Here is a 19,592-nt window from a genome sequence, read left to right on the forward strand (position 1 = left end):
CCTCTCTAGGACAATAGACTGGATCAGACGCCCTTCGACTAAATTGTGGATACCTATAGAAGAATACCTAGCCCCCACACCGCTGCGAGCTATGCTACATTCCCCTGCCAACCAGAGGGATAAAAAATCCTTCACAAATGAGCTTACGAGAACTCTCCTGTACAAATGGAAGGAAAACAGAGAGATATTGGCCCCGCCACTCTCCCCTTTAACCCAAGTCTCCGACATCTTGGATGCCGACGTAAACCAAGCCGCGTCCACGAAATCTTCATTCCTGACCAAGGTGAATGCTCCGCTAGTCGATCTTCTGGTGGACGGCTCTCTGATATCTGCACAGGAGATGGGTATGAACCCAGGCCTCTCTAAGCTCACATTTCTCCATCATACAAAGTTAAAATGCGTGATTCAGCCATTATTACCTCATACTCACCTTGACAGACCCTTAACTGCATTTGAATCTTTCTGCATGCAAACCCGGGCTCCCAGGAAAATTCTTTCTAACTTATACCATACCCTGCTTACAAAAAAACTGGTGTTAAAGAGACCATATATACTAAGATGGGAAAGGGACCTGAGTTCCACATTCACTGATGTACAAACAAATCACATTTACAATGCCTCACACGGTCCGTCATGCTGTGTGAGAGTTCAAGAGAATTCATTTAAAGTGATTACGAGGTGGTACATTGTTCCCACCTCGTCTAGTACATGGAGCTCCTCCAATTCAGATCAATGTTGGCGCTGCGCGAGGGACAGGGGTACTTATTTACACATGTGGTGGACTTGCCCGATTATCCAGACCTTCTGGAGGATGGCATCACAGTTAATACTCGAACTTACAGGCAAACAGGGGGTCCTTGAACCTAGACAAATGCTTCTGAACTTCCCAATGTGGCCTAAAGATAAAGCTTCTTCAAAACTGGCGTCATTTGTAGGCTCGGCTTGTAAGCTACTCATAGCCCAACTGTGGCGCACAACGAAAATCCCTACTCTCGCGCAGCTCTTGATGAAGATCGATCAATTATATCACGTCGAAGAACTCTCAGCCCTCTCGCGTCAAAATATGCTCTCTTTCCACCAGGTATGGGATGCTTGGCAGGTCTATAAGTATAAACCTCAATTCTCAGTAGTGACTTCGCAGACGGTAGCATAGGGGTCTATGAGCCACCTCTCCTCCCCCCTCCGTTGAGATGAGTGACAGATGTCTAATCACTCTTATCGCGAACTGATCGGACCTAGGACCAAAACCCTCTCCTTTCTTTTCTTCCCTCCCTTCTCTCTCTCTCCCCTTTTTTCTATTGTCTCTCAATTCCTCTAATTCTAACTATGGAACTGAATTTCATGCGATAAAATTTGTTCACCTAGTTTCTAACTCCCCCCTTACTTTTTGTTTCTTTGAACTTGTTGTAAAAAATGGTTGCCGCTTAACACAGTAACCAGGTTACTAAATTAATTCGGGCTTTCCCAGTTCCTGATGATACAGTCTATTATCTGTGTAATTTGAGTCATAGAGTTAAAATGGAAAGCAGCTGATGCGAATGTTATTGTATCAGTTAAAACTGTGATTCATGATGTATGTGAATTATTATCTTCTTTTGCTTCAATAAACAAAACATTAAAACAAACAAAATAGTGTTTTTATAATAAGTGAAAATGACTCTTGGTTCTCCTGATTATTATTGTTGCACTTTATTGTCCGTTTGGCTAATGACTACATTGTTGGAACTCTATAGCTGTTCTAATTGTCTCTGTGCTTTCCGCGGTCACAAGTTCCATATCAGATATGGACTTAAAGCACGTGAACATACGTAATTGTTACAATTGAATGAGGTTTTTAATCATGATCCCAATTTACCCTTGGGAGAGACACACATGAATTCATCTAGAAATTAAAATAACTGCTTAATAAGCGAACCAGGATCTGTTGGACTAAAGCATTCTTGGCCAAATATGTAGAAAAAATCTTATTCCGAGAGGTTTAAGGATACAATTGTTCTCGTCTTATGAGATTGATGATGAATCTTGTAAAAATAAATGGGAACACATTGCAGGCACATATTCAAGGGGATGGAGCTCTTAATATAACATAATTCAGATATTTTAAATTTTTGCATACAATAAGGAATTACAAAGTATCCTAAAATAGGACTTATCTAAAAATTAGCTATCCAAACTTAACTCTGAATTGGATGAAGAGTTCATTAAATGGGATAAATCCTGTAAACCAGAGAGATTTCCCACATGCTATTTACCCTAAATCATCCAAGTTCCCCCCTTTGTCCATATGCCCAGCAGTTGAGATCCTTATAAGATTAGTCATAAGTGATTTTAAAGGAGATTTCAACTAGACATACCTTTGATAACCTCACAACAGACCAAGGCAAAGCCTTTAAGAATTTACAGATGCTGGATGATGCAGTCATTAAATCAGCAGATTACATGGTAGTGTAGCCTCAAGAAATGTATGAGAGGGAGGCCTTTAGGCAACTGAGAGATAAAAATACATATCAAAAATTAGGTCATAATCCTCTTTCCTCTTTCTCATCTGATTTGGAGTCTGTTTTATGTAGTGTTATTGAACAAGACATGATACCTAAATGCATTTTTGATGGCCTTCTGACTATATTTCCAAGAATACCAACTGTATACTGTATTCCTAAGATTCACAAAAATCCAACCCAACTGCCAGGACGTCCGATTGTGTCCAGCATTGATGGGCTCAATGAACCTATATGTATGATTACTATCTTAAGCCCAATGTGAAGACTCTCCCTTCATATATCCGTACCACAACAGATGTCCTGGTGAGGATCAATGGGACAACTATGGAGAAAGATATGTTACTAGTCATGGCTGATGTTAAATCCTTATACACCTGCATCAGACATCAGGATGGGCTAAACACGGTATGCTTCTACCTGGAGACTAGAAAGTGGGATAGCCACATCTGTGACTTAGTGTTGGAAATATTGAACTTTGTCCTCACTCATAATTTTTTTTATTTTTAAAAATATGTTTTACTTACAGAGGTATGGCACTGCAGTGGGGCAGCATGTGTGCCTTTGTTCCCCAATCTCTTCCTTGGGAATTGGGAGAGGGAGAATTTTTTTGGTAGTGGCACTTGGGCCACATTAACTTGCACAATGCTGGCTGCGATACATAGACGATCTGCTCATCATCTGGCAAGGCACATAGAGAGAGTTGCAACAATTTATGGAATACCTGAATGAAAATAACAGAACTCATTTCATGGTTAGAAAAAATTCCAGCAAACAAGTCCATGGAAAAATCTTCATTAAAAATTCATTTTTTATTTGTCAATACTTATAAAACAGTCCATGTTATCACAACTGCCCCACTAGAGGACGTGTTTCGAACGACCAAGTTCTTAATCCGTCTCTAATTCTTTTGAGAAAAAAATGGACTCATTAAAAAGGGGCTGAAACCCCATCATGAACATCATTAACCAGTGAAAAATTTAGAAGGTGCAGCAAAGAAGTTCTCCTATTAACCCTACATGTCCAATGTCCTAGAGAAGACTTCCCACAGTCTCCTATAGCACTAATTCCTATATGTCCAACATTTAGTTTGTTTTATTATTTTTATTTTTATTTATATTTTTATTTTTATTTTTAATTTTTAATTTTCTCATTCTATCATTCTATCCCTCTATCACTAAATCTCCCAATCAAAAAAATCGGAAGCAAATTCAGAGGAAAAAAGTCCCCTTATAATAGAATTTATTTCTCTAGGGATTCTTTCTATAAAATTTTTCATAAACTTTTAACAAACTTTTAATGAAGCCCTCTTTTTTTTCTCAATAAGAAAAAGGACACTGGAAACCACTACACAACTTATTCCTGTCCGATTCTATATCCACCATGATATGAAAAAATTATAAGAAATTACAAAAAATACAAAAAAACACAAAAAAAATTACAAAGAAATTACAAAAAAATCCAATTGAGCACACTACTCCTCCCTAGTATGCATATAACACATCATTCCTCCTATTCAAACCCATCGGGGATCTAGTTTCCATCAGGAAAATCCACTTGATCTCTCTGTGCAACAACAGCCTCTTCAAATCACCTCCTCTTTTAGGCAACTTCACTTTTTCTATCGCGTTTACTTTCATATCTGTTAAATCTCCTGCATGTACATCCCGAAAATGTTGAGACACTCTGCTGCACCCTCTAAATTTTTCACTGGTTAATGACGTTCATGTTGGGGTTTCAGCCCCTTTTTAATGAGTCCATTTTTTTCTCAAAAGAATTAGAGACGGATTAAGAACTTGGTCGTTCGAAACGCGTCCTCTAGTGGGGCAGTTGTGATAACATGGACTGTTTTATAAGTATTGACAAATAAAAAATGAATTTTTAATGAAGATTTTTCCATGGACTTGTTTGCTGGAATTTTTTCTAACCATGAAATGAGTTCTGCTACCTTCCTTTCCGTGCACGGTCCTGGATAAGCGGTCTCCGGCAAGAAGCAGGTGAGCTGGACAAAGTAATTTTGTTTGTGTCGGAGTCTTGGGCAGGTTGTGTCCGTGCTCCCTGCAGTATATTCAGCACAATTATATATATCTTATGAATGAGCATTGACTTTTCAATTCATTGAAAAGATTTGTCAGTTACTGTGCGATTTACAAAATGGAGATTGCTCAAAGTGATAAAAACGTACAAGATGATGATTTTTTTAATATTAATAACCAGAGAAGAATGGAGAGAGCAGCAAAGATTTTTTCCACAAATGCACAAGATATCCCCGTGGAAGAACACATGGAGTTGAGTAAACTCAATGTGGGATCTGGAGAAGATTATGTCTTCTAGAATCCGCACATGGTGGGACAGTAAGGCTGTGTGCACACGTTGCGTTTTTTACCGCGGAAACGCTGCGTTTTGAACCGCAGCGTTTCAGTGGCAAATTGCATGCGTTCAGCTTTCCCAGCAAAGTGTATGGGAAAGCTGAAAAATCAGTGCACACGCTGCGTTTCTTTCCGCAGCGTTTTGGATGCCAAAAATCGGTGCGGAAAGAAAAGCAGCATGTCACTTCTTTTGTGCGTTGTGGCTGCGTTCTCTCCCCCATTGAAATCAATGATGTGGGGTCAGAACGCAGCTACACCGCATGGACCTGCTTTTTTGTTGCGGTCTGCGGGCTTTGTCGGCACGCCAGAACGCAGGCATTTACCTGGAAGTGAGGTCAAGAGGTTTCCTGTTGACCTCACTTCCTGGCAAAGCCCCCTGTGTCGCCAAAGTGCCCGCCCCGACCCCCGACCCCCCTCCCGAAAATCCAACATGGCCGCGCGCACAGTAGCGCACCGGCCGCCCTGCTCCTATGTTATCTGTCGCATGTGCCTTGAGACATGCGACAGAAAAATGCACCCAGGCCCTGCCCGTTCACCCCAATTCCCCCCGGTGTCATACATACCTGTCCGGTCGCAGCGCTGATCCCCCGCGGCTCCCTTCTCCTTCACAGCAGACGCCGGTCACATGAGCAGAGCAGCTGACAGCCAGCACTGTGTTCAGTGTGAGCTGTGCTGGCTGCTCGGCACTCTGCAGCTGTGACCCGGGGAGAGTGGGTGCAGATTTTTGCACCCACTCTCCTCAAATGGAGGGTCTGCCCTCCTAGAAAATGGGGGATACGTTCCCTGAACGTGCCCCCATATTCTAGAAGGTCCAGAGGCGACGTGGGACATCCAAATGGATTTCTGCGGACCCATTTTTTTTATTAAATTGGAGAACAAGGGAATGATTTGGGGAGTGTTTTTTCTAATAAAAAATTTTTTGTTGTCTTTTTTTGCTTTTGTTTACTGTCAATTAGTTATGTCGGGTGTCTGATAGACGCCGTGACATCACTAATTGCTGGGCTTGATGCCAGGTGACATTACACATCTGGTATCAACCCCATTTATTACCCCGTTAGCCAACGCACCAGGGCGCGGGATGAGTTGGGGCGAAGCGCCAGGATTGGCGCATCTAATGGATGCGCCACTTCTGGGGCGGCTGTGGCCTGCTATTTTTAGGCTGGGAAGAGTCCAATAACCATGGCTCTTCCCACCCTGAGAATAACAGACCTCAGCTGTCAGCTTCACCTTGGCTGGTGATCTAATTTGGGGGGACCCCATGTTATTTTTTTTTTATTATTTTTATTTATAAATAAAAAAAAAAAACCTGGGGAGCCCTCCAAATTGATCACCAGACAAGATGAAGCTGCCAGCTGTGGTTTGCAGGCAACAGCTGTCTGCTTTACCCTGACTGGCTATCAAAAATAGGGGGGACCCCACGCCATTTTTTTTTTTGTTTTTGTGATAAAAACTAGGCTAGGCACCCTTTAGTGCCACATGAAAGGTACTAAAGGTGCCAGCTTAGAATATGCAGGGGGGGGGTGGGACGTTGTATATATATTTGACCTCCATTGACGCTTTTTAGGCTGGATGCCCACAATCGGGGTTTGCAGCGTTTTGGGCGCAGATTGTTTTCCCTGCGTCCATGACGCTGCGTTGTGCAGTAGAAGCACAGTGGAAGGATTTTTAGAAATCTCATGCCCACTGTGCTTCTTTTCTCCGCAGCATAAACTGACCGGTGGCGCAGCTTCCCGAGCCTCAGCATGTCAATTTATGCTGCGGAGATGAGTGTGCTCTGCAGGTAGCATAGAGCTCCACAGCAGCCTGAACCCAAATCGTGGGCATGGCCAGCTGCGTTCTCCCGTGGACAACACTCACATCTCTGCAGGAGGCTGACACTGTGTACTGGACGCCGTGTCACTGGATCATGGCCACATAGCCTTAGGCCTGTTTCACACGTCAGTGATTCTGGGACGTTTGTGCTTTTTTTTAAACCAGAATCACTGACATACGCAGACCCATTATAATGAATGGGTCTGCTCACACATCAGTGATTTTTCACTGCACGTGTCTCCGTGCGGCGTACCCGCGTGTGCGTGATAGCCGCACGGAGACATGTCCATTTTTTTCTGGCATCACTGATGTTCCACGGACCACGCAGTGGTGTGGTCCGTGAAACACGTGCCAGAAAAAAAGTGCTTTTAAAATAAAAATCATTTTTACTCACCCGGCGTCCAGCGATGTCCTCTGCAGCCCGTTCTGCTTGCTGCTTCTGAGCCGGCTCATTATTGTCGCGCATATTCATGATGTGCGACACAGCCGACCCAGAAGCAGCTGCTGCGGGGGTCAGCGCCAGCCGGATGCTGCACCGCGTGAGCGATCAGCACCATGGAGAGCGGGAGCGGGCACAGGTGAGTTAATCTCTAAGTGCAATCACGGGCCACGGAGAACGGAGCCCGGATTGCACTTAGACAACCCATGTGTGCCGTGATTCACGGCACACGGAGGGACATGTGCATGTTTTACACGCCAGTGAAAAACGTCACTGTTTTTCACTGACGTGTGAAACGGGCCTAAAAGTGAAAATATTGTTGCTACAGCAACATTTTGGGTGAAGTAGCTGTAGATTCAAAATGCTTAATATACTCCTGAATAAAATCCTTGAGGGGTGCAGATTCCAAAATGGGGTCACTTGTGGGGGTTTTCTGACGTATAGGTACCCAAGGGGCTCTGCTAATGTGACATGGTGCGCGAAGTTTATTTCAACTTTTCCAAAATTCAAATGGTGCTCCTTCCATTCCAAGCCCTCCCATTTATCCAAACAGAATGTGGAGAAGGAAATGACATCACAGGTTTTTTTTTCCAAAGGTCTGTGTTCAACCAACTTTATTAACACTGACAAGTCTTAAAAAACGCACCTAAAAAAACGCATGAAAGACGCATGAAAAAAGCATGAAAAACGCATGAAAAACGCACGCGTTTTCGATGCCTTTTTCTCAAAAAAGCATTGTTTACAATTCTCCCCTCTGCCAGAGGGTGCGTTTTTTTCCGCGCTGAAAAAAAAGCAACGTGTGCACATACCCTAAGACCTTACAGGCATATCTTGACAAAGGAATGATTCCTAGAGGGCTCCGCATGAGCAAGAGACCCACCACAGAGTTCAACCAAGAATTTATGACTAAGTGGAATCTAATCTTGTCGGAGTGTTCAAGAAAGTTGATTCAGCTTATCATTGAACAGGAGCAGCGCAAATTAATGGATTTGGAAGGTAGAATGAAGGAAGTTGAGAACTCATTGGCACAATATAACAGTCTGGAGTCCTACAAACTCATGAAAGAACAAATTAATAATAAGATCATTGCATTGGAGGATAAAATCTCAGCCTTTAAAGAAAAGAAGTTTAGTAGGGATTCAAGGGACTATGAGAATGATAGAGTTTATACATGGCATGGTTATCGGAGATATCCTCGAGATGGTCCTAAATCTATTTTAAAAACAAGGAATAGAGAAAATCATAATAAAGTTAATTTTTCTTCAACGGATCCTGAGACAACGGATTTGGAATCCACAGATTATAACACGGATGCATCTGAAAATAATATAGAGGATCCATCGACTTCCATGGGGAATTAAAAAAAACAATATTTTTTTCAGAAAAATCAAAGAAAAAAACAAGGAGGGCCGGCCGCAGGCATAGAAGGAAAGGAGTATCAGCATGGACATTTCACGAGAGGGAAAAAGAAATAAACGAAAAAGATGTGCAGTCTGTAATAAATATGTCAGCATGTATTTTGAGTGGAAATGAAATTAAGATCTTGGAAAAAGGTTTAAATTTTGTACCTAATACGGGTTTCAATTTATTTGAAACCATACTTGATGTAAACAAATTTGTTAGAAAATTGACTGTCAGGAGACATTTCTTTTGCGATCAGAATGAGGAGTTGGAGGAACCTCATCAAAATGATGCGGTTTTTTCCCCCTCTTCATTCCGTGAGCAATTGGCGTTGCAGGATCTGAGAGATCTTTCCACAGATGACTTGAAGCTTACGGTTCAAGATGACATGGTTAGGAAAAGGAGGATACCTAATCCAGATTTCTATCCTATTTTTTCAAGAACGGATCAAATGACAGATTTCCAGAATATTGTTGAGAAAGAACTGACATGTTTGTATAATCAGAAAAAAGCCATGGCTCAAAATCTGTCTAAAAAGGAGAAAGATGCTATAAGAACACTACAGAATAATCCGAATATTATTATAAAAAATTCTGATAAGGGGGGAGCGGTAGTAGTGATGGACGTGGGACTGTATGAGAGAGAAATTTTGAAATTGCTTAAGGATAGTGAAACATACAAAAGTATAGATTATTATCCTGTAGAGAGGGTTAGAGTGGCCCTAGAGAAGTTGACAGATGAGGGCCTACATTTGGGATTGATTAATGCCAAACAAAAAGAGTATTTTATTCCCTCATGTCCACGAACATCACTGCTGCATGCTCTCCCCAAATCACATAAGAATTTATTTCCACCCAGTTTTAGACCTATAATTTCGGGTATTGGGTCAATGACAGAGCATTTGTCAGAATGGCTTGATGACCATCTGCAGGCACTGGCAAAAGCTTCTCCGAGTTTTGTGTTGGATGGGAAACATGTTTTGAATATTCTGTCGAAGGTGGAGTGGAGGAATGGTTATAGTTGGTTGACATGTGATGTACAGACGCTTTATATGTCGATTCCACACTATCTTGCGATTCTGGCTCTGAAGAATCAGCTCGAGCGGTATTCTGGTTATACATCTGACTTACAAGAATTTATATTGGAAGTGACTAATTTCTTATTAAAGAATAATTACTTTTCATTCCTGAATAATCGATATGTCCAGCTGCAGGGATGTTCCATAGGTTCCAAATTTTCACCCTCTTTGGCAGGGATATTCATGTTCTGGTGGGAAGAGCAGTATATTTTTAATTATTCTAATCCTTTTTCACAAGATATGGCTATATACCTTAGGTATATAGATGATATATTGATTATATGGAAAGGGGAGAAAGATAGAGTAAAGGATTTTTTATTTTACATCAGTAATAATGCTCATAATCTATTTTTTACCCACCAGCATGAGGAACAAGAGATAAATTTTTTGGACATGAACATGAATGGTAATCCTAGCATGGGAATGATAGAATGCAAATTATATCGAAAACCTGCAGCGGGGAATTCTCTGCTTCATGCAGGGAGTTGTCACCCGAGGCATATTATTGAGAACATCCCAACAGGTGAATACATAAGGGCAAAAAGATGTTGCACGAGTGAGGAGGATTCTAAACTAGAATGTAAAATTATTGATGAAAGATTTGTGGCCAGGGGGTACCGTCGGGACAATTTGGAAAGAGCTAAAGAAAAAACTAATTTGAAAAGTAGGGCGCAGTATTTGGAGGCAAAGGAAGTAGTGGGGAGGTCGAAGTTGCCTGTGGTTTTCTCCACAAAATTCAGTAAAGACTATCATGAAGTGGTACATGTGGTTAAAAAGTATTTACCGATATTATCAACTGATGAGACACTGTTTAAAATCTTGAAGGAAGGAGTCAAGTTCGTGTCTAAAAGGAATACGGCTTTGAATGCGTTATTGTCACCTAGTGATCACATGAATAGGTCTAATATGAATGGAGTGGAGAGAGCCACGGGGAACTGGCTTCCAACAAAAGGATCCTATAAGTGCGGACATAAATCGTGTGGTTCTTGTGTCTTTATGCAAAGTACTAAAAGTTTTTTTTCTTTTAATCAAGGTAAAAATTATGAGATAAATTCTATGATAAACTGTGGTACGGATTATGTAGTCTACTTGATCTCCTGTGTAACTTTCCGATTGCAATATATTGGGAGTACTTCGCGTCCTTTAAGGAGAAGAATTTCGGAACATGTGTATGACCCAAATAATGTGACAACCAGGAGTTTGTCTGGAGTGTCTCAACATTTTCGGGATGTACATGCAGGAGATTTAACAGATATGAAAGTAAACGCGATAGAAAAAGTGAAGTTGCCTAAAAGAGGAGGTGATTTGAAGAGGCTGTTGTTGCACAGAGAGATCAAGTGGATTTTCCTGATGGGAACTAGATCCCCGATGGGTTTGAATAGGAGGAATGATGTGTTATATGCATACTAGGGAGGAGTAGTGTGTTCAATTGGATTTTTTTGTAATTTCTTTGTAATTTGTTTTGTGTTTTTTTGTATTTTTTGTAATTTCTTATAATTTTTTCATATCATGGTGGATATAGAATCGGACAGGAATAAGATGTGTAGTGGTTTCCAGTGTCCTTTTTCTTATTGAGAAAAAAAAGAGGGCTTCATTAAAAGTTTGTTAAAAGTTTATGAAAAATTTTATAGAAAGAATCCCTAGAGAAATAAATTCTATTATAAGGGGACTTTTTTCCTCTGAATTTGCTTCCGATTTTTTTGATTGGGAGATTTAGTGATAGAGGGATAGAATGATAGAATGAGAAAATTAAAAATTAAAAATAAAAATAAAAATATAAATAAAAATAAAAATAATAAAACAAACTAAATGTTGGACATATAGGAATTAGTGCTATAGGAGACTGTGGGAAGTCTTCTCTAGGACATTGGACATGTAGGGTTAATAGGAGAACTTCTTTGCTGCACCTTCTAAATTTTTCACTGGTTAATGACGTTCATGATGGGGTTTCAGCCCCTTTTTAATGAGTCCATTTTTTTCTCAAAAGAATTAGAGACGGATTAAGAACTTGGTCGTTCGAAACACGTCCTCTAGTGGGGCAGTTGTGATAACATGGACTGTTTTATAAGTATTGACAAATAAAAAATGAATTTTTAATGAAGATTTTTCCATGGACTTGTTTGCTGGAATTTTTTCTAACCATGAAATGAGTTCTGCTACCTTCCTTTCCGTGCACGGTCCTGGATAAGCGGTCTCCGGCAAGAAGCAGGTGAGCTGGACAAAGTAATTTTGTTTGTGTCTGAATGAAAATAGGTTTAACATTAAACTTACCTAAATATCTAATACTACAAAAATTGACTTTTTAGATGTCAAAATTCAGGTGGAGGCAACTATGGTGTTGCAGATGGATGTGTATCGCAAGCCCACCTCTGTAAATGCATTATTACATGTCAAATCAAGTCATCCAGGTAATACAATCAGGGCTATCCCAGTTGGGCAATTCCTCAGAATGAGGCAGATCTGCTCATCTGATGTAGCTTTAGAAACACTATCAGCAGACCTCAAAACATGCTTCCACAATAAGGGATTTAGTAACAGGTGTATAGGAAGAGGATACAGCTGAGTCAGGAACACTCCACATGATGAAATATTACAAACTCCAAAGAGAAGAGAGAGGAAAGAGGATGGGATCAGATATATCCCTGCCTACAATGCTGAATGAGCAACAATGAGAATGGTTTTACAATGCCATTGGAACATTTTAAAAACAGAGCCTACTCTCTCAAAACATTTATCTGATTGATTTATCTGATTATCCTTTCATGACAACCAGAAGGAGTAGAAACTTTAGGGACATCCTTGTACGGAGTCACTACAATCCACCAAAAATTAATGTATTTAATACACAGGGCCCATCTCATGGATGTTTCCCATTGTGGAGATTGCATTGCATGTAGCAAAATTTGAAGGGCAAAGAACTTTCCTTCATCAGATGGGCAACGTATGGTAATTATACAATTAATCATCATATTAAATGTAATATCACTCAGGTAATATATTACGCAACTTGTGAATGCCCTAAATTTATATTGGGTTAACATCGTGCCAATTGAAACTTTGAGTACGCAAGCATGTTCATAATATTGTGGCTGCAAAACTTATAGTGGATGTAACCCAACTTAAGACAATCCCATGCCATTTTAAATTAAAATATGCTTCTAACCCAAAATCATTTATGGTTAGGGGTATTGGTCATGTACAGTTGGGAACTAGGGGCGGTAATATAATGAAAATGCTTGCCTAGAGGGAATCTAGGTGGACTACTATATTAGGAACCATGACACCGCATGGTTTTAACGAATCTACACTAACCATGACATACAAAGCTATCCACAACCTGTCTCCTCCCTACTTCTGTGACCTAGTCCCCCGGTACTTACCTGCTTGTAACCTTCGATCCTCCCAAGATCTCCTTCTCTACTCCCCTCTCATCTCCTCTTCCCACCATCGTATCCAAGATTTCTCGCATGCCTCCCCCATAATCTGGAATACTCTGCCACAACACATCAGACTCTCACCTACCTTGATAAGCTTCAAAAGGAACCTTAAGACCCACCTCTTCCGATAAGCCTACAACCTGACGTAACCCTCAGTCTGATACAGCGCCGCACAATCAGCTCTACCCTAACCTAATGTATCCTCACTTATCCCTTGTAGACTGTGAGCCCTCGCGGGCAGGGACCTCTATCCTCCTGTACCAGTCTGTGCCTTGTATTGTTTATGATTATTGTACTTGTCCCTATTATGTATACCCCTTTCACATGTAAAGCGCCATGGAATTGATGGCGCTATAATAATAAATAATAATAATAATCTCTTCTATGGTATATTGCATGTCTCTGCACTCACAAGGTTTTAAAGTTACATTATTTTAATGTGGTTGTTAATTGATATAATATTCTCTTCTAGTGCTATCCGTAGAAGGTGTTGTTTCTTACGATAATCTCCAAGTCATGTTTCATCCTATACTGTGTAATCCATAGGGAAGAAGATCTGATATGAATAATGATGTTATGATGACATAGTTTCTGCCTAATATTATGTTAAACTGTTGTGTAATTCACTTTTTCCCATTGAATCCGCTGTAGTGTTAATTAGATATTATGTGAAGCATGTGATATATTATATAATAAATTAAAAAAATATATAAAATTATTGCGGATTTGGCATTAAATGGATCTTTTCCGGCAGTTTCTTTGATTTTTCCCCATGTAATATATTGTACTACATCTTGTATCACTTCATTAATTTATGTAATATAATAATTGAGTGATATAATTTACATACTATAGGGGGATGGAAGTTGTAGAAAACAATATTTATGTACAGTGTAATTATAAATCCCATTGTGTAATTGGATACATGGGGGTTATACATGTATTAGTCACTCCAATAGTGAAGGTTTCTGTTACTGGTATTATTATGTAAAAATACTCAAATTTTCGTTTTTGTTTTTTGCTCCCCGTCTTTCAAGAGCAGTAAACTTTTTTAATTTTTCGTCAATCTTGCCATATTAGGGCTTATTTTTTGCGGGACAAATTGTACTTTTAAATGAAACCAAATGTTTTACCATATGATGTACTGGAAAACAGCAAATAAATTCCAAGTGCAGAAAAATTCCATAAAAAGTGCAATCGCACTATAGTTTTTGAGATATTTTATTCACCGTATTTACTATAATGTAAAACTGATGTGTCAGTGTGATGCCTCAGGTCAGTATGAGTTCGTAGACACCAAACATGTATAGATTGACTTTTATGTAGGGTGTTAAAAAAAATTCTGAAGTTTGTCCAAAAAAAGTGGTGCACTTTTTGCACCATTTTTCCGTGACCCGTAGAGTTCTAATTTTTTGGAATATGAGGCTCAGTGATAGCTTATTTTTTGCGTCTCAAGCTGACATTTGTAATGGTACCATTTTTGTGCAGATGCTATGTTTTTATTGCCTGTTATTGAATTTTGTGCAAAATTTGTGACAACCAAAAAGTGTAATTTTGGCGTTTTGAATTTTTTTTGCCGCTATGCCAATTTCCAATCAAGTTAATTGATTTTATATTTTGATAGATCGGGCGTTTATGAACTCGGAAATTTGAGATGTGTGTATATTTTTTATTTTTTTAATCCTTTAATTTTCAATGGGGTGAATGGGAGGTGATTTGAACTTTTAGGTTTTGAAATTTTTTTTTAATTTTTTAAAAAATTTTTTTTATGATACTAGTCCCCCTAGGGGACTATAAGGATCATGAGTCTGATTGCTCATTCATTTTTCCTGATCAGGGCAGCATTGCTCTGATCAGGAGAAATGCTTTGTTCTTGTTAGAACCAGAGCTTTACCAACTTTAACAGGAACTACGCCATGACAGTAGTCATCACATGACCCTGTGATACCATGATAACCATAGCGTCATGGGGCCTCTGATGGTCGTGTGGAAAGGCAAGTTCCCCGCTGCAGGACTTTAAATTGTGCTGCCACATTTTGACAGCGCAATTTAAGTGGTTAACAGGTGCGGGTGCATCATGGATCCACCTATGCCTGCGAGGCACACATGTCTGCTGTACAAATCAGCAGACATGTGCAGGGATCACCACTAGCTCTCTGCAGCAGCCGGTGGTGATCACCCCTTCATGATTTAGGATGTAATATTAGGTCCTCAGTCACAAAGGGGTTAAATGACTGTAGGGATAGTAGCCGGTAATATGAAATAGCACTTGCATGTTTTGTATTAGTTAATTATGCATTGGTATGTGCTTTCCTAAGAATATACATAAGTGTATGTATCCAATTACTGACTGCGCTAGTTGGCGGCGTGTTCGATGTTATTCTTGTTCCCGATGCTCATCATTGCTGCTTTGACTGTGAGTGTTGGGAGCTAGCAAGGCACCTGCCACCACTGAGCATGAATTGGTTGGCATCACTGGCGGGCGGAGGGAGCATACTGATGTCTCCAGCCGATCATGCACTGACCATGGGTGCCGGAAGCTAGCAGAGTGTGACTGCCACCTTTTCACGCGCATTGATTGGTGCAGCCGGTGGCTGCTTGCGAACATGCCACTTGTGATTCTGTGATTGGCACAAAAAAATTGTGACTCAAACATGACGCTGTATTTAAATGCGGGAGTACAGGCTACAACCTTGCCCCTAGATAAAGCGAGCCACGCAAAACACACGTTGGGGTGTCAACTAGGACATCAAATTTACCAAGGCTAAATATTGAACCTTTATGATTTATCCCATTGTTGTTAGACTTTGCATTAAGGATAAAAATTGCCAAATTATGTCACCAGCCCCTGTGTGGCTGTTGGAGTGCTCCATACGAATGATAACACCTATAGCTGCATAGCAGTTTAACGTTTGCATATATGCACTTGGACCTTATTTATTTCTACTGCAAGGCATGGTAGAAAAAATCTAACACTACCATCTGGTGGATCATAATGAAAATACATACAAGTATGGATTTATTGCTGCTTCCACAGAAATAGGTGACATATATACAGCACATATGATCATCACTTGGTCATAGATCAAACCGCTAGTCTATAACATTTAGATTGGGATTATTGGGATAAGTAGGGAATATTTTAAACATTTTTGTGACTTGTGTGCGTAACACTTAGGCCTCCGACACACATCCGTTAAAATCACGCACGTGTAATACGGGCCGTTTTTCAGGTTCGTGATCCGTTTTTATGTTTGTTTTTATGGTCCGTGTGGCATTTGTGTGAACGGCGTATGCTAACCGCGTGTGCGTGTGTAATGCCCGTGTGTGCGTGAGATTCGTAACTGACACGTGAGTGTGTTTTCCGTGTGAAATGTTCCGTGTGTGATGTAAAATGTCGTTGATGCATACCCGCTGACAGCACACAGAGTCGCGCGCTGAGAATGAACTCGGGTGAACTTCACCCGACTTCATTGTCATACCGTGGCTCTGTCTGTGTCGCGTCCTGATTAGCGGTCACCCGTGGAGGACTCACCGGTGACCGCTAATCCCCTGAGTGACAGAAGTGAGCAGCGCGATAAGCGCTGCCGTCACTCAGGCTACCCGCGGCCAGCTTGAGTCCTCCCCCCAAGACCGCAACTCACCTGTGACTTCATCGCTGTCACTCGGGCGACTTGCTGTCACAGTTGGAGGATCCAGCGGTGGCCGCGAGTAACCTGAGTGACAGCACAGCTGATCGCGTGGCTCACCTCAGTTGCTGTGTGGATCTGGCAGGAGCGGCAGTGTTCTTCTGCCGCTCCTGTCACCTTCATGTAGCAGAGCTGGAAGCGACGTGGGACCTCCCTGAATTACGCCGGACATGGATGGGTTTTTGGGGCTTAATAAATTGGTGAACGAGGATATTTGTTATTGTTTTTTTATTGTAAATAAAGGATTTTTCGTTGTGTGTGTTTATTTACTGTAACTTACAGATTAATCATGTAAGGTATCTTGGGGAGACGCCTGCCATGATTAATCTAGGACTTATTGGCAGCTATGGGCTGCCATTAACTCCTTATTACCCCGATTGCCAACGCACCAGGGCAATTCGGGAAGAGTCGGGTAGAGTCCCAGAACTGTCGCATCCAATGGATGCGGCATTTCTGGGCAGCTGCTGGCTGATATTGTTAGGCTGGGGGGCTCCCCATAACATGGAGCTCCCCATCCTGAGAATACCAGCCTTCAGCCGTGTGACTATACCCTGGCTGGTATCAAAATGGGGGGGGGCGCACGTCAGTTTTTTTAATTAATTATTTATTTATTTTTACTGCACATTATAGACCCGCCCACCGGCGGCTGTGATTGGTTGCAGTGAGACAGCTGTCACTCAGTGTGTGGGCGTGTCTAACTGCAACCAATCATAGGCGCCGGTGGGCATGGAAAGCAGGGAATACTAGATTGATTAATGAGCGGCCGGCTTTTTCAAAATAGTAAAGGCCGCCGGAGCAGTGTGAACGCCGTGCAGCGCCACGCCGGTGATCCAGGATCGGTAGGTATGAGAGAGGGGGGAGACTGACCGACAGACAGAGAGAGGGACAGACAAGACAGAGAGACAGACAGACAGACAGAGAGAGACCGACCGACGGACTGAGGGAGATTGACCGACATACACAGGAAAAGAAAGAATGACCGACATCGCTAGCAAAAAGCACAAAATGTGCACGGAGCATACGGAGATGCATCCGTGTCACGTACTTGTGTGCACATAACCATTGACTTTCATGGTGTCCGTGTGTGCGTGTTCCGTGCAGAAAATGGACATGCTTCCATGCAAAACGGAAACACATATGGATCACGGACACGGACACACGGACATTATCAAATAACTCACGTGTGACCTCAAACATAGATTAACATTGGTGCATGTTTGTCCGTGTCTCCGGTATATACGGAAACGGAACAAACACGCACGTGTTTAACGGATGTGTGTTTCAGGCCTTAATAAAATAGTGTTTTTATAACAAGTGAAAATGACTCTTGGTTCTCCTGATTATTATTATTATTATTATTATTATTATTATTATTGTATTGTTGGAGTCGCTGCACTTTAATGACCATTTTGCGAATGACTAAAAATCCATTTTTGGAACTACATAGTTGTAGATATTCAACAACTTGCACAGAGCTCCCCAGAATTTAGAAGTGAACTAAACCCCATAATATGAGACAATGTGGAGAGGAATGCCATGGAGATAATGCACGTGTAGAAAGAGGGAAAACCGACTAGAGGAATGAAGTGAGCCATTATGGAAAACCGATCGACCACATCTTAAATGCTTTTGTAACCCTGAGAATGAGCCAGGTAGCCAGGTTCTGTGATGAAGTCTAAAGCCTGCTTTACACGATATGACCGATTGTGCGATAGCACGATCGATCGTACCCGCCCCCGTCGTTTTTGCGTCATGGGCAATTAGTTGCCCGTGGCACACAAACTCGTTTAACCCCCGTCACACATACTTACTTTCCGGATGACCTCGCTGTGGGCGACGAACGTCCACTTTCTGGAGTGGGAGGGACGTTCGGCGTCACAGAGACGTCACACGACAGCCGGCCAATAGAAGCGGAGGGGCGGAGATGAGCGGGATGTAAACATCCCACCCACCTCCTTCCTTCCATTAAGCCGTCGGGTGCCTCGGGAGGCAGGTAAAGCTGCTGTTCATTGTTACCGTGGTATCACACGGAGCAACGTGTGATGCCACGGAAACGATGAACAACCGCCGCCATTTTAATTAAACAATTTTATGAAACCTAGCGACGAGTACACGACTCACGATTTGTGAGCGATAGGAGGTGTTACACGAGACAATGTCGTCTACGATGCCGGATGTGCGTCACGAAAAACCGTGACCCCGACGATGCATCGCACGATCAGTCATCTCGTGTAATGCCCGTGTGTTGCCAACAAGCAGAGGGAACTATCAGAGGCTGAAGGAAACCAGCAGGCTTGTTCCTGTAGGACTTGTTTCTGGCGCATTGTGGACAAGCAATTACAAAGTCTTGAAGATCCTTGACCAGTGAAGGCCGCTAGAAGAGATGAGCAATCAGCTCAATGGACTTGCGTATGACCTTAGGGACAGCCAGCTTGGATTCGTGTCACCAGTACAGAATTCTACTCTTCCTAGCAGTAGAGACACAAGTTTTACCCAGAGAAATGTTTTTAAAAGCACTGCAGCCACTTTACATAGTTATATGCTGTGGTTCCTGCTTTGAATCAGCTACATTGAAGGTTCGAGACAAAGCATTTTTATGTTCTTCTCTACAGGATGGAAGACCAATTCAAAGTTAATGCAAGTGAAGAAGAGTGCCCACCTTGGTTGGCGAGGATTTACCCCTTGGGTGGACTGCAGAAAGGCTAAATTCTTATGGTCCATGTACATTATCACTGGAGAACTGTCACCTTCAAATAGATATCTTCATTCTTTAAGTACCATCTTAATAAGCAGTAGATCACAATCTCTGGAAGCTTAGTTTCACTCATTCAAAAAGAACAGTTTAGAGAAAAAACAGAGATGGACCTTC

This window comes from Anomaloglossus baeobatrachus, chromosome 6 (genome assembly GCF_048569485.1).
Source record: "Anomaloglossus baeobatrachus isolate aAnoBae1 chromosome 6, aAnoBae1.hap1, whole genome shotgun sequence".
Taxonomy (NCBI): Eukaryota; Metazoa; Chordata; class Amphibia; order Anura; family Aromobatidae; genus Anomaloglossus; species Anomaloglossus baeobatrachus.